We start from the raw sequence: 25202 nt of genomic DNA, 5'->3' as shown, positions 1-25202 counted from the left end.
GAAGTCTCGAGCCAACCCAGATCTTCTGGGGATTTTACGGTTAAATAATTGTTCTTTGTATCCCATACGGAGTGGAGGAGCCTGGCCTGGTCTACTGAATTGATCATGGGCTCAAGCTAATGTTCCCCCTGTGATAAATAATAGAAGAATTTTGCTTTCGCTAAAAGTAATTAAACAATTACTTCTTAGGCTAAAGCTATTATTAGTACAATGATCCCAATTTTAAGAAAAGTAAAAGACTTTACTACTGGGAAAAGAAAAGGGGGGAATTGATCTGAGGAAACACCAACCCAACAGCCCCCCCTCCTTGGGATGCTCACCAGATGGTCCATATCAAAGGGCGGTAACTCCTTTGCAATGGGATGAGAAAGACCAGGACGGGCCAGCTCTGGTATCCCTTGTCCTTGAGGTAAGAGAGGAACTGAAACCACTGAGCCAGAAAAGACAAAGGAGCTGCAAATTGGCCCAGACTTGAAGGACAAGGTGTACATGACCACAGGACTGAAGAAAGAAGAAGATAAGATCGCAGAAGAAGCCAGGAGGCGTGCGGAAGGTGTTGAAACCGGCAGCTGGGTGGATAAAAGGGGGTTTGAAACTTAAACAATTTGGACGGAGCTGCGACTCCTCGGCCACCCCAGCGCTGCATTTGCTCTCTTACCTTAATAAAGATTCATTAATCCATATTTGGATGTGATTTGCCTTAATCTACCTATAACACCCCCAAAGACAGGGGAGAAAATTCAGTGTGTGGTTTAGGTTGTAAATCTTGAAGTAAAAAATTAATAATGTCTGATTCCACAGTCTGCTGATCCAGCCTGTTTGAGATTTTTCTTAAGATAGTTCACTACAAATCTCTTATTTACGCCCACAAAGCTCACATATTAAGGAAATACTCATATTTTAAGCAAATAAACTACTACAAGAAAGCATGCGTTCTGCTATAAGTAATATTAATTTTTACTTCATGAAAACGATTCCCCTTGTTAACTTCCCAGCCCATGCCAACAGTCCCAAACGAATCCCACTCATAGAGTTCGTAGCTGGGGCAGCTCACTACTATTTCCCTCTATTTCAATTAAGCTTGCAGTTTGTTTTTTTTTTTTTTTTTTTTTTTTTTTGTTTGGGGGGTGTGTGTGTGTGATTTTTTTTATTTATTTATTTATTTATTTCCCACCCCCCCCCCCCAAGGCAAACTGAAGTAAGTGCACGGCCTTTGTGCGCTCCTCCAAGCGGCTCAGCTTCTGAGGTTAGGAGTCACCCGCCGGCCCCACGCAGCGTGGCGCGGATCTACCGCCCCGACGGGGGGTGCCGGGGCAGAGCAGGGAAAGAGGCGGCGGCAGCATCACGGCAGCGGTTTGCGGCTGCAATTCCCCGGCCCTCCGAGCCGAGAAGGGGGCACAATCCGCCCGCGTTTGCCAGCCCTGCCGCCTCTCCCCTCCCCTCCTCGGCTGCGCTCGGCTCCCCGGGGCCCGGCGGGAGCGGAGCCGGCAGCGGGGAAGCGCTGCCCCCCCCCCCCCCCCCCCACGGCCCCGGCTGGCGGGGCGAAGGGGCACCGAGGCGGAGGTGAGGGGCGCGGAGGGTCAGGGCAGCTTCAGCTTGGAAGCCACCCGGCTTGGGGAGCCGCGGGGTGAGGAAGAGGCGGGCAGGAGGAAAGTCATCTTGCCCGGGCACCTCCCGGTTGGGGGCTGAGAGGCTCGCGGGGGGGTGAACGCTGCTTAAAGGGCGCCGTCCGGGGGAGAAGCGCTTACACGCAGTCACAGCGGCATCCCCTTTGCGGGGGGCCACCTTGCATTAAACTTCCCCCCTCCTTTTCTAATAATATCCAGCGGTCTTGAGCTGCTGAGGACTCTAGAAGTACGGTTTGAGCCCTTCTGAAGGCTGGGTTTAGTTACTAGGCTTCTAAACGAATTAGCAGGCTCATCTGAAAATCCTTGGGGAAACTCAAGATTTTATTCAGGTTCTGTGCAGAAAAGTTGTGGTTCATAAATCTGCTTTAACGTTTGGATCTGAGATGATATTGGGACAGTAAAGATTTACGTGGTCATCTTCACTGGAAAGGTCAGGAGTTATTATTTTCCTTTTAAAAAGGTTTTACAGAAAGCTGGTAGTGGTTTAGGTGATGGAGTTGCCTGCAGCAGTTTAAGGAGGGAGGAGCACAGGTAAACCCAATAGAGAGATTTGAAGGCGGGAGGGGAGGGGAGTTCGGTGTCATTAAAGAGGCAAACTCGGGGGTTGTGGTAACACTGCTTAAGGAAAGCTCTTCTCGAAGCGAGGGGCCACAAAGTGTCTGTTCTGTCCCCTCTCGGAGACGAGTAGAGGCGGGGTAAGGTAAAAAAAAAGTGAATATTTGACTTTGAAACCAGCAGTGTTTTAGCTGCTGTTCCCCTGCGAGGGGTCTTCCCCTCGCGAAATGGCTGATTGAGTTTGGAGTTTGTTTGCCGAGGAATTAAGGTATCATGCTTCTTTAAGGTAACAGGCAGAGGTTTGCCGTTGCGGGGCCTCGTGTGCTGCTGCTGCTGCAGCAGGTACAGCTCGCCACAGGTTTGCGTGGGACGTTCGCGGGGAGGCGTGAGAGCCCGCCACGCCGAGAGCGATCCGGACAGCCAGCAGGTCCCCTCGGCGCCGGTTCACCACCTGAAACTTTTTTACGCTGAATTCAGACGGGTGGTAGGCGAGCCACTCATCTAACCGGGGGAAAAAAAAAAAAAAAAAAAAAAAAAAAAAGGCCTACAGGTGGCATTTGGGGATAAGGCATCACCAGCAAATACACAGACTTGGCAGCCGATGCCGCGGCGGTCCGGAGCTGGGATCAGTAAGTGCTGAGAGGGGTTTTGGAGGGAGTTTTTCCTCCTGGTACCGCGGAGCATCTCCACGTACGGCCGCGGCGGGCAAGTGAAGGGAGCGACCCCGGCTGCGGCGGGAGGCACCGAGCGCGGAGCCCGGCGCCTTGCCCCCTCTGCCCCCCCCACTCCTTTCATACCCCCACGGGGCGGGGGGCAGCGCGGTGCCCCTCTCCCCCCCCCCCCCCCCCCAGGGCGGGGAGCAGCGCGGTGCCCCCTCTCCCGGGCGCTCCCCTCCTGGGGGCGCTCCCCTCGGCCGGGGGGAGCGGGGACGGCGGGGCCGTGGGGGAGTTGGTCGCTCAATCGCGGAGGAGAAGGAGGCTGCAGAGGGCTGGCTGCCGAGGCGGGAATGCCCGGAGCCCTCGCAAATGCTTGTGTTTTGTTGGTTTTTTTTTTTTTTTTTTTTTTTTTTTTGGGGCGATTCGCGAGGCGGGTATGAGCAGCCCCTCAGCTGCGGCGTAGCGCTTTCACCGCCCGCCTGGCTGAGCCCACGGCGCTCCCCCGGCCCCCTCCGCCGGGGGTAGGTGCGGGGAGGCGGGGGGAGGTGGGGGGGTCGGTCAGCTCCGCCGGCGTTTCCCCCCCCCCCCCCGCGAGCCCCAAAGTTTTCCTCCCGCCCCTGCGCGCCCCAGCGCAGCCGCCGCGCAGGCAGCCGCAGCCGGCGGGAGCGGCGGCAGCGCTGCCCCCCGCTCCCCCCACGGACCCGGCGGCGGACCCAGCCCCCCCCCCCCGTCCACACCGAGGCGGAAAGTTTCCCAGCGCCTGGCGGAAGGGGGTAAGTGGGGGGGGGGGGGGGGAAGGGGAAGGGGAGGTGCAGGTGAAAATGCCTCGGGGGAGGGCTGGACCTCCGCTGCCGCGGCTCGTTGGGCTGCCCCAGCCCCGAGACTCTCCCCCCCCCCCCCCCCCCTCCCCCTTCTGGGGCAGGGCTCCGGAGACTGGAGAGCCTCCTCCGGCGAGGACAAACACCCATCTATCTCCTCCCCTCCTTCCCCATCGGTCCCTGCCGCCAGGCAGAGGAGAAGCGGTGACCTCGAGTGTTGTCGTATTTGCAATGTACGGTTAATTTGAAAGGGCTAGTGGAAGAAATGCAACGTTTAGCCTTTGATATCCGCGTATGGTAATCGGTAAAATACATGAACCGGTTAGTATTCCGCGCCTGTAATACTTGGCGCGGGAGAGAGGCTGCTGTTCCATCTCATTTCCGAGCTCGTTTGGGGGGAAGCGGAGCGATGCTGGGTGCCGTGTCTGCTGCCTTTGCCCGAGTGCCTCAGCCCTTCAGGTATCGGGGAGTTCTGCGGGGCGGAGAGGGGAAGCTCCTTGCCTGGTAACGGTAAAGTAAAGCTGCGGGGAGACGCCTCCTCGGGCTCAGAAAGCCCCGGGAACGCTTTGGGAGCGGGATTGCAGCGGCGGACCGAGAGCGGCATCGGCAGGGTGACCCCCTGTCTCCCGACTCCTGGTAGGTGATGGGATTTTTAACCTTCCTCCGTGGCTGACCGGAGCCCTGTGTTCGAAATGTTGCGCTAACTTGAGAGATGCGCGGCGCAGTCAGCCCTGTGGGCTGGAGCCTGAGAAATACGAGATTGCTTTTTGGAAGGACGAGCCAGGCGTGTGGGTGGTGTCGACTGGGGGGGGCACGTACCGGGAGGGGCAGGCCCCTGCTTTCCAGCCCCTTTACGTGTTTCGGCAGTGGCCGTTAACGCCAGCTGCGTGGATGTCGATTTAGGTGGAGGTGTGTGCTGGTTGGAGGGGTGCTTAGATGCAAGGCAGTTCGCGTTGACTCATTCAGAGTCCCTCGAAGTGGGGGAGGACCCCTCCGTGTTTGCAAGGCAGGTTGCTCCCACCTCCCATCCTTAAAAGTTAAGGAGGAAACGTTTCCGTGTTTGTTCCCACCCACCCCCCTGATGGGAGGTGGCTCATGACACCTAAAACTGTCGGACTGCTCTTTGGGGTGCCTGCAGGTTAAGTATGTTTTTCACTTTGGGAACTGTTTTGCTTTCTGATGGCTGGAAACTGAAGGGGGGGGGGGGGGGGGGGAGAGAGAGAGAGATTTAAAAATAAAATCAGACGGTATAGTTGAAGTGGCAAAGGAAATGTTCTCACGATCCCACGTAGCAAGCTGGGAATGAATGCAAACTGTTCCTGCTCTGTACCTCTTCCAAATTCAGTTCTCTCTGAAAGCTGCTTTCCTCCTGCTTCCCAGCAAAGCCCAATCCACACGGCTAGCCAATCTCATAATGTAAACGGGGTGATTTTTCTCAGCCTCCTAAAGAGGCACTAGGAATGTGTTGGTACTGCAGGAGTGATAGTCTTGTCACATGCATAGCCCAGCATGTACAGTAACAGGGTGGCAATCCATCCTGCTTGAAACTTTTTGGTGTGTCACAAATTTGAGGCAGGTTGCTTCAAATCAGAGACTACTGCCTCTACCCTCTTGCTTCAGCTGCTGTTGATCTGGCAAGCCCCCTTATGCCACCCTCTGGAAGGCACAGTGACTGTAGTTGACACTTATTTTCAAGAGAAAACTGTAGACTGGTAAAGGGATAGCATCATATTAGGCTTCCTTAAGTTATTATTCAAAGTTTAATAGTGCAGCATTTCACATCTGGCTACGATAAATACTTTTTCTGTAACTTTCAAATGATAATATGTACATGTTTTTGGAAAAGTGTAAGAATGTCTAATTCCTTTGTTAAAATGGCAATAGTTACTAGAGCAACCTCCTGAATATTTTTTAATGTGAGTAATGTGCATTTTGCAGATAAAGAGTTTCAATCAGCTTTTTGGGAACATTGCTGTTGTTTACTGGTCCCCCATCTACCAACTAAGCATCGTACCCGTTGTGTAAATGTGTGTATGAGTGTCTGAAATCTGTTCTTTAGGCACTGATTTTTTTTTTTTTTTTTGTATTTTACTGGAAGTCTGAAGCACGATGTCTGTTGAGTTGCTACATTGTGTATCTGTGATGCATATGCATTTTTACTTGTAGGACAGCCCCGGGTTGTCACACATGCTGGTGTCTGTTTGCAGCGACAGGTACACTGCAGTGCTGGGTTGGGTGCATGGGAGCCGTGGAGTTCAGAAGCAGATTCAGGGACTGAATTACAGGGTATAGAACTTTACCAGGGTTGATTTAAGAGCGTGGATATCAGACAGGAGTTGGAAGTTGGCCCGAGTTCTTTTCTCTCAGTTTTAAAAATAAATCTTCCATAAGTTCATTAAGTCTTGCTGCTGGGATCTGTACACTTCAGGACGTTTGTGCTTAGTGAGACACATTTTTAAAAAGTAGGATCTTTCAGGTCTCTTGCTTCTGGCTCCTTTCCTTCTTCCCATGCTGTTAGCAGCCTGGTATGCATGAAGATTTACCACTGACCTCTGTGATTTAAGTAATTTGTGAACAACTTCAAACCCAAGGCATGATTTGTTGTTAAAACTCTTTTGCTTGTTGTTAGTAAACAGGTGAAGGAAACAAAGCCAGTAGCTTTACATTTTTCCTTTAATGGATTTAGTAAACTTTTGGAAACAACTTCACCTTAGTTAGAATGCTCTTGAACAGGAAAATGGTATGAATGTTAGCCTTCCTTTTTTTGTTTTGTTTTTCTGTTTGTGCTTGCATCAAAGCCTTTATCCAGCTAAGCATCAACATCTGAAGATAGGTCTTAGTTCAGCTGTAACGGTAAGTCTAATGTAAAACCCACTGGTCTGGCAAACCGAACCTTTTTACCCCATGAAGGTGGCTTTTGGATCTTCATCATAACTTCAAGTAAACTTAACAGACCTCTGGCAAAATGAGGCCTGGCTTTTGTGTGAACCAGCTAGTTTTCTCCCAAACTTTGAGTGCATAGCTGAAAACTGAATTAATAGCCAACTAGCCCAGTATTTAAAGCATGCAGATGGGTAACTCTGACTAGTTCAAGCTTCAGGCCTGGATCTAGCCAAATGGCTGTTTGAGATTTTAAACCAGGTTTTCTAGTTCTGTCCTATTAATAGTTTATGAATTCAGTATGTGAACCACAGAAACCAGTAAAGTGGAGCAGATTAATGCTCAAAATCCTGCAATCAGAGCTTCATATGTTAATTAAAAATAACTAATCAACTGATTGATGAAGGGAAGAAAGCACCTTGCAGGTATATACTGTTCATTTTGCTGCTACTAGAGCATTCTGCATTTGTTGACAAGAAATCTTTTGGGGAAGGATGCATTGAGTGCCTGAAAAGCTTGTAACAGTACAACAGAGCAGCCTTCTGGGGGAGAAGATGCTCCTGCAATTTTGGATGCTTACGGGGTTTACTATAAGATTTTACAATAAATACTAAGTCAGCAGTAATTGGAATTGATTTGTCTTTTGGCAGTTGGTATAATCCTGTTGGCAGTGGGTTTGTGTGTTTCCTAGCTGCTAGGATTACATGCTGTTCTTTGGTGACTTCATACCTGACTGAATTTTTTTCAAGCTGTAACACAAAAGTTAGAACAAGTATAATCTCTGGTGACAGACCAGCTATTTTGTTACCAGCTGGTGACAAAGAGCTAAAGTAAGTTAAAATACTGGTTGTTTTGTATATATAAAATCTATCTATCTGATCATTGTATGACACACATATATGTACAAAGCATATATCTTTGGGTGTGGGAAGGAGAAGGGAATTCTTTCTGGATTAACCTGGGAAGGGAAAAACCATTAGAGCGTTTGGGAAGGGTGACCTATAGCTGTAGAGTGGCTGCATTTGCTTTGGACCCCCAGAGATGCCCCTGTTGTCAGATCCTCAGCCTGGTCAGTGTGATTGTCCAGAGTCCTTGGCTGGAGTTAATGAGCTTTCCAGGAGGTGTTGGATCTCAGCAAACCCCAGCGCTGCGGAGGGGGGGACGAGCAAGGCAGCCAGCCCCCTCCCGCCCTCCAGCCTGTGTTGGAAATGCAGACGATGGTTCTAATTAGGGCTTTTTGGTTTCTTTTGGGATTTTTGGAGGAGCTTTGTCTGCTGGGTAGCTCTATCGAGGGTTTTTTTGAGGGCAGCTGATGACCAAGCAGCCTAGAGGTATATCTCCATTAGGATGCTGCAGCTGCAGTGACAGCACGGAGCAGTGGGGAGCCAGGTGCCCGCTGTGCTGGCTCATACTGGGAATAGCTACTCTGAAATAATGTGGTTACTGAGAGTTTATGTTGGTAGCACCAAGGTTAGAATCTTAGCGTAAAGATGAACAGAGGAATCTTGGGCTTTATCCTAATTTTGCTTGGAACTTCAAACAAACCAACCTTGCTGTTGTGGATGTTTGCCTCGGGAAGGGCCACGGACTGCTGTCCTCCTCCAGCTTATTTTGTCTGCCATCATGAGAATGCCCTGCAACATAGAAAGACGCAGTCTTGGTTCAAATGAATTCCCTGACATAGTGCAGTATGAAGGGCAAAGAAAGAAGAGAAACAGAGGAAAGTTGAAAGTGAAGTGTCACAAAGATTGCGGTTATCTTCTGTCACTTGTAAACTACTATATTATTTTTTTAGTTCATACGTTTCATTTTTCAACCTCAACAAACCATTCAAGATATCAGGAGAAACAACAAAGTAAAAACCCAAGGCTGACTGATAGAAACTGGTAGAAAGATTTTGGAAGGTGTTTGGGAAGGATGTAAGGAGAAAAATACTTCTGATAAAACGCCTTCAGGGGGCACCTACTTAGTGTAAAATTGAGCCCTTTCTAATGTGAAGATCATGTTTAAGCAGTAAAATGCTGTTCTTGCTGAAGTGATATAATTAGTGGGAGAAAAATACAGCCTGCTACTTTTATCAGTGCTTTTATTTATTATTTTGGTTATTAGGCAGTCGGAATTGGATAAGAATTTGTGAATAAAAAAACTTTGTTTTTCCAGAAATACACATTTCTATTAGAACAAAAGCACACCCCAAAATCAACAACAAAACACTCAGAAAACAAACAAAAAAAACTCCGTAAAAAACCCCGAACATTTTCTGTAGAAAGTGGCTTAAGACCCAGATTGTAAGACCGAACACATACATGGCCCTGTGTGAGGATCTGGGAGGGCTGTGTGAGCAGGGTTGTTAATGTGTCCATTTTACAGACTTTTATTGTGGTAGCTCGGAAGCCTTCCTGCAAAGCCAGGTTGTTGGTTGTCTCCTTTATTTCATTCGTGTCGTTCCTTGTCACATATTTTAAACAGAACAAAGATGCTTCTTCTTGGTTTCCGTTCAAATTGTGGTTCAGAGCTCAACCATTGGAGAGTGTTAGTGATTTAATCTTTTGGATGAAATGTAGAACTGCAGTCTTTTATCACTCTGTCATTAAATTTCATGTGGTGCTTTTTACAAAAATATGAATATTAATCCCAGCATGCCAGTGTAATTTGAATAGTTGATTACAGCTTTTTCTGCTTGCCTACTGTTTCCTCCCTTGCTGTATCTTAAGAAACAGTGCTGCTGTCTCAGTGCTTGCTGTCTTCCATCTGGCACTTGGTTGCATTTGGTAAAAGGGAGATAACCCTGTAGAAATTCCGGGTGTCTTGGGAGCTATCCCCCCGGAAGGCTCCACGAGCGGCGCCGGGCCGGTTCCCAGCCTCGCCGGCAGCAGCTCCGGGGCAGTGCACGGAGGTATTGATTAGCACTCTGCCATCTTGCAGCACTTGCGTGCCACCAGGTGATTGTATGATCCCAGATTTCTCTGATATCCCTCCTATATCATAGCAATGGGGGGAGCCACCCTATTTCCAAGCTAACAGTTCTATTTAAGTATAAGGGTATTACTCGAACCAGCATCTTCAAATTTTGCCGGCCAATGAGCAGCAACATAGGGATGATAACAGGCAGCATTGTGCTCTCTTCTTGCGGATCACAGTTTTAACTTCTTGTTTGTTAGGAGTATCTCCCTAGTTAAACAAATGTAATGATAACAGGTCACCGTAGCTTGCTTGCTACAAGAACTGTTAAAGCTTCACAGCAATGTTCTTTAGAGTAACGGGCAGAATGCTTTTGTGAAAGGTGTTCTTCGTGACTCTTGTGGAGAAAATCTCTTCTAAACAGCGGAATTGGTTACATCCTGTCAGAAGTAGGAGAGAGATGCTTTAAAAAAAAAAAAAAACAAAAACACGCACACACACATAAAACCCCAAACAACAAAAACCCCAACAAAAAACACTGAAAAAAACCACAAAACCAACCAAACTAAAAAAACAACACTTGAGTATTGATCTGGTTTTGGTCGGGCTTTCTTTTAACTGCATTTTGTGCATTTTCTGTACACAAGGGTATGTGTGACTATGTAACTTCAGAGTGTGGTCACTCTGGTACACAATGGTGATGAATGCGCTAAACCTCACAGATGATCCTGGCTGGGTCAGGGACAGCTATGGACGCTATTCCTCTGGGTTTCCACTAGCTCGGATCTTCTAGAATAGCTGTTTAAGCTAATCTGATTTTATTGAAATGGGGTAGCAGTAAGGCTGGCTGGGAAACAGGTCTTTGGGAGCAGTGAGTGATGGGCATGTGGAGAACAGCTGGGGAGTTTTTCAGCTGAATCTGGGAAAGGTCTTGCAAGTGCTCAGCCACCAGTTTCAGTTTGCGTAGCAGTAAAGTCACTGTGTTTCAGGTCTGTGCTAATCCACGCTTCGCTTGGCAATATCCACGTTACCTAGCTAAGCATATGAAAATAGGTACTGGTTAAATGTGATGGTTTGAATTCTTGAGTACTGTGGTAGATACTGATTCCCAAGAGTCTTCCTTGAACAGACCTGTGCTTTATCTAATAAACTGAATTTATAGCTTATGAAGATTTTTTTTGTTTGTTTGTTTTTTACACTTGGCTAATATCAAAACTTGAAATAATTTACTTGGAAATCTTTCCTGTTGTATCCAACAACAGGAAATAACTTGTGTCTGTCTTCTCTGCTGTTGTCCTCAAGCAGAGGTTGCAAATTTGAAGAAAGAAAATATTTGAGACAGCCCAATGAAAGTAATTATATTATGGTATACTTTATATTTGTTACATCTAAGCTGAGTGTAAATACAAGCTAGAACTGAAACTGGCACTTTAATGGGATTAACTATTGACAATTTAAGTGCCATGTGTATGAGAAGGAAAAATTAACAACTTGAAGCAGAAATACAATGTTGCCTTTGAATTTTGTTCTTATTTTTTAGTCTCTGTCAAAGGAAAGTGGTAGATGGGTGAGCAGAAGTTAAATGCGGTAAATGAAAACCTATATATTCTTAAAGTATTAATAATCTCTGCCCATAGCAGGGGGGTTGAAGCTAGGTGACCTTTAAGGTCCCTTCCAAACCATCCTATGATTCTATGGTAAAGAAATATTTTGATTGGCGTGTTGTAGAAACATGAAAGTCTGGGTTTAGTCTCTCTGCGCTGTAAAGGTTTGGTTTTTGTAGTATTTAAATATTCATGTGTTCGTGCAATTTTTGAGTGCCACATTGTGCAATCTATTAAGGCAATTGTTTCTTCCTTTATTGAATCAGAACGGTCTTTTGGGGGGTGGGGGAAAGCTCTGCTAAGAGAACTCCCAAACCAAATAGGAGGTGCTGTGGAAGGGTCACGGTGAACTGCAAATGAATTCTGTGTTTTGGTGTAGGTTTTACTGAAGCCTGCCTGCGTGACATGAGTGGAAGTCTTGTCTTCAATTACATAGAAGGCAAAGGCAATCTGTGATACAAGGCCACAAGTGGGATCCGGCAAATGATTTTGTGGCCTCTTCCTAAAACACCTGAAAGTAAAATTGAAAAATATCTGAGTTGTTCTGAAATGAACTATCTTGGTTTTAAGGCTTCAGAGCATTTGTAATACTGAGAATATCTTGGACTCCTTCACTTGTACAAATCGCACTTACATACCTTCTTCAGCTTTCTCTTGTCTGCTAAGGAAGGTCTCCGAATAGAGCTTGTTACCTTTGAAGAAACATTGATTGGTTTCTGAATCCATTTAGCTTATGAGAGCTTTATATTATTTAACATTCACAAATAGGATCTTTAAATCTCTCAAGAACAGTCTGAACTGCTACTCATATGTCCACTAGCATAAATTTGTTCATAATAACTATCAGAACTGCAGCAATTTTGTTAAGGAACTTTCTAGTGCTCACTCATTTTACTTAAGTTGGAGGTTTTTTTTTTCCCCTATAGGTGCCCAAATCAATCATAGTCTGCGGAATAAGATTATTGACTGTCCTTCCTTCACTTCTCTTTTTAATTTTAAAAATTTTCTTTCTTTTTTCCTACCAGGATCTGAGAGCAATGCATGTCATGAAAATGAAACTTCTGTTGGGTTTGATGTTTTTTTTCTTTCTTCAAATCAGAATTTTAACATTTAATGTGAAACAAGGTTATTTACATAAGTACTTACAAGATCTGGATGAATGCACCTGGTGAATTTCAGATGGTGGCTATATCACGGTTTTGGTTTTTTAAAACTGTAGACTCTTTAATAAAATGGGATTTATGATGGGTGAGGCATGGGGCAGAACTTGAGCTCATAAAAATCTATTTGTATTTAGAAAAACTCCAGAGAATGAGTTACTGTTAACTTCTGTTGAAAACATAGTCGCTGCTACATTTGGGAGTAGAAGCAGAGTGTACAGCCTCCAGGAATTCAGCAGCATCCTCTATCACAATATGGAATTTTGTATGGCAGCCAACATGGGAAGCAAAATAAAGGGAGGTGAAAGGCTGGTGAGGAGTGCTGTTTTTCCTTTTTGTAGCAGCTTATCTAGATTTACCTAGGGGCTTACCTGGAGAAGAGATGTTTAACAACATGGCAGCTACAGAAGGGTCAGAAAAGCTGAAGTACTGTTGCTGTGGTCTTTTTTTCGTTTAGGAAGGTGGTCTGAAGTACGCTGGTGGGATTGAAACTACTGAACAGATGGATCAGACTGTTCATGAAATTTGTAATGGGTTGAAGCTTTGTCCACTGGCACTGCAACCCACTTCCCTTTTTGCTTTATATCTTCCTGATTGTAACTTCAAAGAACAATGAAGCAGTGGAAGGTAGTGCCTAGGACTGCCTCATTGAAGGTAAAGGACAGAGGATTATTGAAATCCCTTAACTCTCTTTTTGGGTGTACAACGATCTCCCTTTGAGTCTTTGATGATTTTCCTGTTCTTATATCTTTGAAGGCAGATTAAGAAAAATAATAAAAATCTTCCAACTATTAAGGGAGTCTCAAACTAAAGGGAGCTATCCATCAGAGATATGGATGTTATGTCCTCTTGCCCTCTCACCAATTATCAAGATAGTGACAAGTTTATGACTGGGACTGTCAACCACAGAGGATGTCATCAAGGGCATGAAATTCCACGTTCTTTCTGGAGATGTCTTTGTAGAACTCCTGTGGAAGAAATTAGCAGATTATTTTGATGACACAACAGGTAGCTAAAATGTCGAGGCTAGTGCAAAATGCAGTCGGTCCTCTGTGGGGCACACACACCTAAGACAAGTTGGGGATAAGAATTTGCTTTTTGGGTAGAAAGTAATCTTTTCAGGGCAATTGCTGGACTGTTTTGAGATTCATTCTGAACTGATTTGAGGCTGGCATTGGTTGTGCCAGGGCTAGTCACTGTGTGCTGGGTGATGGTAGTGATTTGGTGAGGGCATATAGAGCTGATGGAAGAAGCATCATGTGGCTGGAAATTTTTTTGCATTCTAACTTTGTGTTTGCCAATATGGATGCTACTGTATGACTTTTCTATCTCCACTTCTTAGAGCGAAGCAAGTATTTAACTTGTGGTTAAAACCAATAGCTCCAGTTCATCTAACAACTTTTCCTGCCTCTGCACATAAATATGTCTCTGTCCCTGTGTCAGCAGCATCTTCACGTTACTGGGGCTGTTGAAATACTTGAGCTGGTCTAGGAGACATCCAGCCTCCTGAAACGAGCAGAACTGAGGACACTCAGTAGGGAGGAAGTTCCTGAGACAAGAGTAGCTAGTACTTAAGGTTCATTAAGAAATGTGGCAACTAAGGTTGTGCAGTCTTGGAAAAATGCTACCTTTCCAAGACAAAATTGCAATTAAATGGTCTCCAAAGTTTACCTGTATCTGCTTAGTGTCTGCTGGAATTCTGCTTTTTTGGTTTTAACGTGAAGCCACCTTCTGTTTCCCCTGACACTGGCACATACAAATGAATGGGTGCATATGCTCCTGATCTTTCTAAGTAGATGGGCATTTTTTTGTAATGCAAAAAAAAAAAAGAAGAAAATTCTTTTGAATTGATTGAGTATAGTTGCAGGCACAGCACACAAGTAATTCAGTATTAAGACTGTGTAGATCCATCTTGTCAACAAACATTCGTTTGCAGTTCTTACATTGCTATATATGATCTTTTACCAAAATCAATTACAGTTTAAGATTACGTGGAAAATTAATAATAATTAAATCCATCACTAAGGTTATGTTGCAAGCAGGCAGGCCGAGATCATTGCTAGTGTGCCGGTTTACTTACAGTGATACTCTTCCCCTTCCCTTCAGTCTCCTAATCAAATTTTAACGTGAGGTTTGACATTTACATGACATTCACATCTGTAGAAACACTGCTTCCTTCTCCCCATTGCTCAGTTTCCTTTGAATTAACATTATGCTCAAAGCAGCAGACTTTGAGGTGAGAGAGACTGTAAAAGGGAGCTGGTAAGAAATTATGACTGTAACACATTGGGCATGTTCTCAAGGCTGGCTACGTTTTTGTTTTTTTTTTTTTTCGCTTTCAGAGTGGTGGGGGAAAAGACTTTAATCCCCAGACTGATAGCAGTTAGCACCACAGACTTCTGTGCCACAGAAAGAGTGTGCCCCCTTTTTTGGTTGCTAGATTGTTTTTAGCATAAGTAATTTTACAGGGTTAAGGATAACATGCTGCTCATTGCTGGTATAGACTGTGTTGATGCACTGACCACAGCGGCAGGTAGTTTTCTAGCAGGAGATTTAGGAAGCCACTATTGCCCTGTGAGCGGAGCTTTCTCCCCCACACCCCTTTTCTACCCTGAGAAGAAAATGTGCCATCGCGTATTCAAATGCAGTGAGGCAAACCACAGCGTGTTCTGGTTTTAGGCTGCCTGCGGAAGCAGTTTGTTGCAGTTGGTTGTGGAATTTTTGGATGAGGCTGTGAAACTCCAGACACAGGGAGGAACTTGCAGCCTGGGATCACACCCTGTACCATGGACCAGTGCCTAATACCCTGGAGCAGCACCCCTTGGGGCCGTGCTGAGGGGTTGGTGCTGAGCAGGGGGGTGGGGGGGTTCCTTTCCCCCGGGGGAAGGACAGGGGTGGGTGATGTTGCAGCCTCACTTGCTGAGCTGCCTGGGGTGTTGGGGGGACCTTGGAAACAGAGCAGGGATGAGACATGTGTGGTGTCTTGTTCACAGCCGCTGTCGAGGTCAAGGTGCAAAAGGAGCTCCAACAGTACATCTTGTTTCATGTGTTTTTAGTTATATGACCACTCACGCATGCTTAAATGGTCTCTAGATCCCCCTAAAAGCCATGGAGAAATTTTTAGTTTTTGTTCTACACCCTCTGTTCAAATCAGAGCTGATAGATACGTACGTGCTCAGTGTACATATAAGAGTTTATTGTTTTCCTGCAAAACGGTGGCATTCCTGGGCTGATGTTGAGTTTGTTGTATGTAAAGGAACAGCTTAATACGAAAGTTTTGATATATGAAATCTGAAGTAGCCAATGAAGGAGCGTAGCTGCCCTGAGCATTACCAATACCAGGGTAAGAAGGATTAATCTGCATTACTCTCTCATACATGTATTTAAAGATTCCTTTTCAGATGTTGCTAGTTCCCCAGTCTGATTGCCACACACTGTTCTGTGGAGCTGTATGCCAGACTTGTCCTGCTGCATGTTCTTCAGTAACTGTATATATGTTTAAATCTAGTTCTTTGTTTCATCATAATGATATCATGTCTGTCAAGTAGATTTAGAAGTCGAGTAAAACAAAGTGTATCTACTTCAAAAATATGCATCCAAATGCAGATAATTAAAATCTATACATTTCACAAATGGCAGGGTCTGGAGTTGTTGGCAGGGACTTGTTCTGTGGTTAGAATGGAACCATTTAGTTGGACGTTTTGACTGGTCTATGTTATCATACTACTTTTAGAACAAATGCTAAATTCTGTGCAGCAGGTTTTTATAATGCATTTGTATTTCATCGTTTTAACATCTGTGCTTGCTGTTTTCCTTGAGTGTTACATGGAGGAAATAGTTTGAAATGGCGGACCTGTGGACAGAAAAAATTTGGTAGCCCCACTTTGCAATCTGGAGAGTGCTAGCTGACTTAAATGTAGCGGGAGAGGGTACTGTGCTTTCATTACAGGAAGGTGGTCCCTGCACGTGGGACTGCCTACAGTGGTGTTAAATGATGTGTCACAGTCATGCGGAATTGGGGGTGTGGAGGGGAACCCTACAAACACATGATTTGCTGCTGCAAGTAACCTGTTGGAAAGAAGCTTTAAATAGCTGTGTGGTACGAGTGTCTTTAATGCTGCTGAAATGATGTACGGTGTTAGAAATCATCGGGCTGGTAATGAACTGTGACAGCAACATGAACTGCAATGTGGGTATTTTGGATTAAATAAAGCATCCCAGTCTGTTTGTCCCTTTTACAATTTCAAGCAGACCATATACTTGAATTTTTGTTAGCAACTGAGAGTAAGCTTTGCTGATATGAAGATCTGCTCATATATTTTGAGGTTATTTCCCCCCCCCCCTTCCCCTCCCCCTCAATCCTATTTCAACCTGTGCATTGTTTCATTGCTGTCATTATATGGAAAAAACCAAACAAACAAAGCAACAAACTTTTTTACATTCTGTACTTGAGAAGTGTCGGAGCTTGAAGGAATGGATTATATTGTGTAATGGTATCAGTTGGGAGCTGCCGAAGCACAACTAATGAATTTTGGACTCTGAACAAATGTATAAAAAGGAACTCAAAACCTGGAAAATTGTTTTTGAAAGTTGTTAGAAACAAAAATAGCACCTTTCAACTGCAAGGCTGAGTGTTGACTCTAAGTTAGGTAGGCATGTCTAATGGCAAAAGATTGTTCATTAGCTTTTAATCTGCTTTGAGATAGCTGTGCACACTGGCTCCTTTTGAAATGGGTAGAATTAGAGAGGAGGAAGAAAAAAAAAATACTAGGAAAAACAAATTTTTTCCCTTCAAATATTTCGTTAGGTAGCGGAACAAAGTCCTGTTCCCTGTGTTCTGTGCCGTTCTCGTTTTTCAACATTATGTTGTATTGTTTTGGGTTTTTTTTTCCCAAATGTTCTATTATGTAAGGGTTATACTGCTCTTTAAAATAATGTGAGTTTTAGTTTCTTGGTTTTTCTTATAAGTACTTGAAACTGAATTTGTTCTTGGCCTTTTTTTTAAACCAAACCTCCTGCTACTTTTGCAAGAAGACTATGAAAAAGTAAATGGGAAACGTTGGACACAGCCTTTAAAATACAAACCAAAGTGTTGGCAGGGTCTTTATAAGAGATCCCTTTTTATTAGATGGCCTTCTGTGCTAGACTACCATAAATGCGTTGCTCATGGATCTGCTGTGTTCACCTGTACCTTACTCCTTATTAAGCTCTCCTTGTTTTCTGTCTCTCTTGAGTGATCATTTAGAAAACCGTTTCATCCAAGTCCTCAAATAAGTGGATTTGTTGTTAAAATTCTCACAGGTATATAATGCTTAAAGGGACCTTTTGGGTCATTGAATCTGTTGCATGCTACTGCAACTGCCGCACTGAAAATTCCATTTTGCAAAACAAAGCATGTCATGGTTAATATTCCATCTTCTCTTCTTGATGCAAGGCTGATTGTTCAAATGACTGTGCCTCTCATTTATAATCTATGCCTGTTTATGGCCCATATATTCATAATTGTTATTGTGCTAGTGTTGTCCTTTTGCTTAAGTAGTTTTCTGCCCTCTTTGGTGTCCCCTGCTTCCACAATGCATTTTGTAGAGAAAAGGGTTACATTGCATTTCACCTGTGGTTTCCCAGAGTAAGCAAACCACTCTCCTCTTGTGAGATCTGCTTCATTCCTAGCATGACCTATAAAAGGTGTGCGCTTAGGTTTCATCTGGGGGCTTGAGGATTTTCTGCGTTTAAGAACTTGTTAAATCAATGAAAAACTCAGTTTTTGAACAGTGTAGGCAGTCTGCAATTTTGCCATTTCCAAGGATTAAACCAAACATTTTTCTTAACAGCTGTTAGTGGAGAAAGGGTTGAGGGAGCATTGTCAGAGGACAGTGCCATTTAGGGAAATGCTAGGAAGAGTTGATACCCTTTCTCCCCAGTCAGCTTACAAAGTATAGGGGCTTCATGAGGAAACTGAGCAGCTCTCCTGTCCCCAACCAACCCAATCTTTCTTTTCCTCCTTGGACAAAAGAGGCAGAACTAGTGCTGCAACCTTGCTTGGTTCAGGACAGTGCAAATGTTTCTGTGCAGAACAGAGCCCGAGCTAGTGGTTTGCCCTGTGCATCCAGTCCAGCTCCATGCAAGACCAGCGTGTATATCTCATCATCCTATCGAGTCAGTAAAAAGCTGTGGGATTTGCTGATATGGGCACAGAGCCAACCGTGGCCTCATGCAAACTGTGAGTGGGTGAGCATCTCCAGAACATCTGTGGTTCTGAGCAGGCTTGTCATGGGGCCAGCCAGAGGTTGGTGTCTGTAGCGTGGGCAGGGACCCTTCCTGTTATTTGCAGTAATGTGGAATATGATTTAGAAATACTCTTGAGTCTTCAGAAAACCAGTCTGGGTCCATCGTGGCCAGGGCTGGGGCTAATCAGCCTGATGGTATCTTAATCAGCTTGTCAAAGAGCTTGTGTGTTGTGCCTTTCTTCAGGGTACTCTCTAAGCTCTTCAGGATCTGATTAGCTTTACTGGAGTATGTAGAGCCAAACTGAGTTGTGTGTACATCCAAGTAATTAAGCTCACTTAAAACCTGAAACGCATCAAGGTGGGTACATCTTAAAAGATCCAGAGGAATAAACTTGCTTTCTTGGGTGGACAACCCCTCATTTGTCTGCTTTACCTTCCCTAAGACTTCTGTGTGGGTTTTCCAGTGCTGGCTAGGGGAGCTCTGCTGTATCCCTCCTCCAGGCTTGTTCCTTTCCAATTCTATTCCTGTTTTTTCCTCAAACCAGCTCTTCCAGTTCTGGTTTTCTCTGGAATAGTTTCCCCTATGATGTTGTACCAAATATATCACTGTAGTTCTGATGGGGGTGGAGGGAGCATCACATCTGCTTTGTTTTATTGCTACCTTAGTAATATTTTTGAAAAACTGTTGTTTGCTTGATGCTTGTGGGTCTTGGGAAGCGAACTCCTCTCGTGTTTGCCAATTCTTTGTTGACCTTGTGTGTCTTTTAGCATAGTCTTCCCTTCTAAAGCTCTGTACACACGGGATACAAAATTGTAAGTTTAGTTGCTCAGATATTTTTTGCTATTTTTTCTTAATTAGAAACGTGTATTTCCTATCCTGTAATCAGTGATATCACTGTTGTTTTGAAATGTTTGAAACTACTGTAGTGACAGGATATGCAATTCATATGTTAGAATATTCTAAAGTTGTAGACAACCTGACTCTACTGTTTCAGATGTTCTGAACTTTGTCTTCCACGGAGTAATTGTATTAATTACCATCAGTGTAACCTCAATTTCTGTCTTAACTGTTCATCCTTCGTCAGAAATGCTTCCCCCAGTTTTTGATGAGCTCTATTACCTGGATTTTCTCTCTTTCTGTCACCAGGCTCCATTTCTTCTCTGGCTGTAATGCATGGCAGGAGTAATTTTTGCTGTATATTGTACTGCTCTGCCTAATGTGCAGCTGTAGCCTGACATGTAACTGAACTGACTGCTGGCAGTTTTCACTGTTTTTTTATGCTTTCTTAATCTCCGAGGGCTCTTTCAATTATTTGTAAATGCTTCTTTTAAAGTTACTGGGAGGTTTTGAAGGCAACAGCTGGATCTTGATCCAATGATTTGGGTGAGAGCTGCTCATTTACTGTGCTTCTGACCTTGGCCTTCATTTGTCCCAGGAAAAAAAAAGGGGTTGGAACTAGATGGTCGTTAAGGTCCCTTCCAATCCAAACCATTCTATGATAGGGGGTGGGGGGCCACAAATGTCTAAAAGTGATAATACGACAGAAGTGTGGGAGTATCTTGGTACATGTTCATCTAGCCTAGACTATTATATGGCTATCACAACTAATTTTGTTTCAGAAGAGTGCATCAAATAAGAGATAATAGGAATTTTAAAAGCAGGGTTCAATCAAAATAGCTTTCGCTTAATCCGTTGTACTAGAAACCATATACGGAGAACACTGCTATTTGCCCAACAATTTTGGTGATAATCTGATTTTAAAAAGCTCTTTGACAGCTGTAGCCAGATATATGCTTTCCTCTGGCTTATTACTGCTCCAGGATGGCAATTACAGCCTGGCAAATAGGACAGATTGTGGAATACAAGACCAGCAGAACCTTCATGTTTAAATTATATTACCAGTTAACAGCAGGGTTACCTCTGCACTTCTGAGCTCTTCCTCATTTATTGCTTCTAAGAGCCAAGCATTTTTACAGTCTTTTAATTTTCTATGTCTTTTTAAAACACACAAGAAGCAACAATCAGAAGGATCATTAACACCTCAGCTACGGACTAATGAGGAACAAAACTTCTGTACTGGAAATAATGATTTGCTCAGTTCCACTGTATTTCTCCCCTTTAATTTTTTTGTGTTCTCCTTTTAGCTGTGGTGGCTGTTTACTCACAGTAGACCCCAGTGAAAAGATGAACTACTGAAGATGAGTGAAACATTCCTTGCAAGGATGTTCCTGTTATTCAGGACACACTCCCTCACATGCAGTAACTTCTTTTTTTTTTTTTCTTTTTTTTTTTAAATGCTGCTACTCAGGCGTTGTTACATAGAGGTCTTTCCCTCTGCATTTTTTAAATTTCAGAAATCGCCTTCTTTTATTCAGAATATCTTTTTAATCTCTTCCTTCATAGAAGGAAAGAGCTAAATTTGAGAGTTAACTTCTATCGCCTTTTCCCTCCCCTGCGGCACTCTGAAGGTGCTTCTTTCCCAGCAGTTACCCCTTTCTAGCCTGTTCCACTTCTGAGATGAGAAAGCAGGCAGAATTTGTTGTGTATGTGGATGAATTCCCTTTATTTTTTGATAAAGCAGTTTCATGTGGGTGCTTCATCTGGATTTCTTGATTGTGAAACAGTCGTGCATTTGTTCTGACCTTCATTTTAGCTGTGTGGCATTAGGAAAACAAAAGGATATAAATTAACAATAACAGTGAATAATGCTGTCTAAATTGAAGAATAAAATGGAAGAGGATAAACCATCGGTACATGCGTTGGTAAAATGCCCTGAAATCTGCTATTTACCTTTTTTGATATATTGCATTTTCTGAGCTCTGACAAATATTTATTCCTTGAAAGCAATTTCAGATTCATTTATCGTTGAAGGGTATAACTTTACCCTATAAAGTCTCTTGTGACTAAAATATTGTTTTAGAGGAAAAACATTATAGATATATATATTTATATATATAAAAAATAACCTTAAGCTCATTCCTTACTGCTTAAACCTTTTGCTGCTGCTTTGTGAGTTTTATGAGGTATAAGTTGGAGTATAATGGTTTTATGATGTTTGTGCCAAAGCATGATCACCTGCTCCTTCTGTCTCTGCTTCCCAGTTTAATCACTTGGGTAGTTTCTTACATTCCTCATTATATGTGAATTCCAAACTGTATTAAATCATCTCTTTCCCCATTAACCTGTTTCCAAAACGTTCTTAAGTCTTAATTCTTAGCACAGGTGTATTAGTTTACCAGATGACTGAGTCTAAAGAAAATAAATATATGTAGACAACAGAGTATGAAACTAGCAAGGCACACTTTATTTTGACTTGTCAGTTGTGATTTCTACATTGTTTCATATTTAAATGCATTGCTTAAATACAGGCTCAAACTTTTTTTTTTTTAATAAAATAATTCTTATGTTTGTATCTTTTTTTTTTTTTTTCCCCAAATTGTACTGGCTTAGTTTACATAAAAATGTGTGGGTGCTGGCATATTGCAGTGTTTTGCAAACTTCTGAGAAGTAGGTAGGCAGCACTTTTAATCTCAGAACATTGTTTTTATTCCCCCCACCCTGGTGCTTCATTATGAAATAATTGCAAACTAAAGTTGCTTAGAACTGAATGCTATTTTTTTTTTAAGCATTGATTTAAGATTGGTGAGCTATCTCCCTACATTTGTCTCTACTTTAGGATGTTCCTTTCAAAAAGAATTGGAAACAGTTACGTTTCTGTAGAAACGGCTTGCTAGGTGCACAATGCCTCCACCTTCTCACATGGTTAAGAGAAAAATGATGCCTGTAATAAGAAATGTTAGAAGGGACCACAGATCAGGAAAAGGCAATATAGTGGCAAAGAAATTAAGTACAGTTTCAGAAAGTCAGATATCTTGTTAAGTCTGGGCAGAAATCAATAAGCACTTTTGAAAATGGTGGTATTGAGTATTCTATTTTGAGAAATACTTCTATCTCTGGAAAACTAGTGTAAATGACTACAGTAGAGATGCAGATGTATTTTGGAGCGACTTTTCTGGGTATGCACCCTGGGAAGTCAAGGATGTCTGTCTTGCCAGACTTCCCGAGGTGTTGCTGTGCCTGGATTTCCACCAGCCTGGTGGCACTTGGGTTCTGAGGCGGTTTCCTGGCCCAGGGCCCGTCACCCCCCCTATTGCTGCTGCTCTGCCCCAGCACGAAGTACAGGAGCTGCCCTGGAAGTGATCTGTGCCCACCATCTGCTCCCTAGCTGTTTGTCCCAAAAACACTGCATCGAGTAACTAACTGCAGGCTTTTCAGGACTGTATAACAAGGTTTACAATGTGCTTGTTGGCTAATAGGATCAACAGTGTTTCCCCTGCCTCCCCCCCCCCCCGCCCTTTAGCAGTGCTCTTCTGTTACAGAAGGACAAATGGTACTGTTTTTTCCATTTTCATTAAAGCTCAGCTGTGACTTCTGTTTTGACTTTGCACTGGGTGAGAGACGTTGAGTTTGAACCACTGAAAAAGCTGAACCTGAGATATGATACAGGGCTCTTCTCTTCCCTCTCGATTGTAGCTGCTTGTGACAAAACTGCTCTGTCTGCGGGGCTTGGCCAGTGCTGCTGTAAGTGAAAAACAGGAGAAAATCCTGGAAATCAACTGCAGCATGGTTAGCCATAACTGCATGTTTTTTGCTGTTTGATACTGCTGCAGTTGCAGCTTCTCTCTGTGTCAAGGCCAGTTCTTGCAAAGAAGTGCTTCAGGCTGGAGGAGGGGAGGGGTAAGTAGGAGGTTTTAAGTGTCTTTGGACCTCACTGCTGCTCTGAGTTCATTGTAAGAGGAATATCTACATGGTCTGCAGAAATTAAACTTGACTTGTAGTGGAAAATAAGACTGTGAATGGAACCAACTGTGCTGAAGTCAACTGAAATAGGAGTTAGACTATATGCCAAATTGTATACAGTGGGTCTCTAAATCATCACCCTAGTAAGCAGACTATAAGAAATCTTGCTTTATTGCAAGACCCACAGAAAAATGTATGTTCTCTTGCACTTGTATCAGTTAATGATACAAATCTGCTGACAGCTTGAAGTATTTTATTTGCTGTGAAAAAAATTGCTTATGTTGCACTGAGTGTCATGGTTGAATAGAAAGTAACAGGATTGTATATTATAGATGTAAATTATAGTGGAACATGCATTATTGACACACTTATATTCAAGGGATCAAGTTAACATTTCCTGTTTTTTTTTTTTTTTTTTACTGGAAGGGTAGTTGAGAGGATTTTGATCCTAAGCTTATGGATTTACATTGCCAGACAGGGTAAGATGTTGATGGGTATTGGAAGATCCTGGGATGCCACTGGTTTTAGTGGGCCCAGTTCGTGCAGCGGGAGGGGGACCAGCTTTATTCCAGGGCGCAGAGGCTTCGGGCTCAAGGGTCTTGGAGATGTGGTTTCACTTGGCTTTTTCCAGCTGTGGCAGTCAGTCCCTGTGTCTAGCTGGCTTTTTTAGTGTGGAGGGCATAATTGTTACGTTAGTTTTGCTTTTTTTGCTGTTGTTTGTTTCCCATTGTTGGGGAAAGACATGTTCTCAGATGAGCAGGTGTATATTTTCATAAACCTCAAGCATTCCTTTGTGGATGAAAGTGTTGTAAAATATCTGAAGGCTATTTTCTTTGACATAAACTTCTCTGTTTAAAGAATATGTGGAATCATTTCTTATTAGAGCTGAAGTAGATGAAGTTGTTACCATGTTCTGATGTAATGGTCTCTGTGAAACAGAAATTTGGGCCTTTTTAAATCACTTTTTGAACTTGTTTTGAGCTGTGAAACAACTCAGATTGAAGGGAAGGGAAACAAATAAACTGAAGTACCCTACCAAAAAGAAAAGATAATTTCCTACAATATCCTGAGAAATGTGTGCTAGTGTTAAGGAGTGTGTATTTAAAGGGAGTTGGCCCTTTGCCTTTGGGGTAAGGATTATGTTGTTGGTGATATGGTGTGAGAAGTTGCATTGTGCAGTGCTGCTATTAAGAACTATGTAAACCATTAATGCTAGTAAATGGTTTAGCTGATTATTGTGGGAATAGTACTTATCTTCGCAGGGAGATGCTTTTATACTAGATTGATTAGAACTTGTGCAATGTTATGGTAGAGTGAGGCAAAATAAATTCTCAGTTGATTCAGTTTTGCAAATAAATCCTGGATATAATTCTTGCTAAATTATCGATCCACTAAGTGTAATGGTTGGCATGCCAGCAGTTAATATATTCTTTTTTTTTTTTCCTTTTAAATTGCTGTTGTTCACTGCTGTCCGTGCGACTTGCATCCCTGAGGGGTGTTGCTGCTAAGATATGAATGTGAGAGAGAGATCAGATGTTCCACGGAAATTTTGGGAAGACTGGTAGCATTAATTAGCATGAAGGCCATATGCTTCTAGTCAGAAGGTCCTGTCCAGAGAATTGAAATGCCTGATCCTGAGCGGAAGAGAGAAACCATCTGGGGAGCTAACAGGGGTGTTGAATTTCACAGTTTGCAAATCGTCTTGGCCTGACCTGCTGCGTGTTGTGCAGATTTCTCTTCTACCCAGATGCTCTGTACTGAGCATCAAGACTTGAATCTGGCCGAGAGCATTTTGATCAGCAGGCCTGACAGTCCGCTGGTGACGGAGAGCAGGAACAGCCATTTAACCTGTGCTCATTCACCACGCTCATGGTGGTGAGAGTATGATACTTATTTGTCTCTTGCTTCTGGGGCCAACATGCATTTATGAGCAACCAGGGTGTTCCATGCTCTGTTTTTCACCTATGAATCC

General features: G+C 43.6%; 1 protein-coding gene across 2 annotated transcripts in view; it reads left to right on the top strand.

Moving 5' to 3' along the window:
- The first annotated feature begins 3854 nt into the window (after positions 1-3854).
- The window catches only part of PCDH15 (protocadherin related 15), an 862106-nt gene continuing 840758 nt past the window's right edge, over positions 3855-25202 (top strand). For both annotated transcript variants that reach the window (XM_042793586.1, XM_042793062.1), the window contains exon 1: positions 3855-4293. The gene's annotated coding sequence lies outside the window, so the exon portion shown is untranslated. The remainder of the gene's footprint in view (positions 4294-25202) is intronic.

This window comes from Tyto alba, unplaced genomic scaffold, assembly GCF_018691265.1.
Source record: "Tyto alba isolate M040663 unplaced genomic scaffold, T.alba_DEE_v4.0 Super-Scaffold_1, whole genome shotgun sequence".
Classification (NCBI taxonomy): domain Eukaryota; kingdom Metazoa; phylum Chordata; class Aves; order Strigiformes; family Tytonidae; genus Tyto; species Tyto alba.
This window is presented reverse-complemented; position numbering and strand designations above follow the sequence as displayed.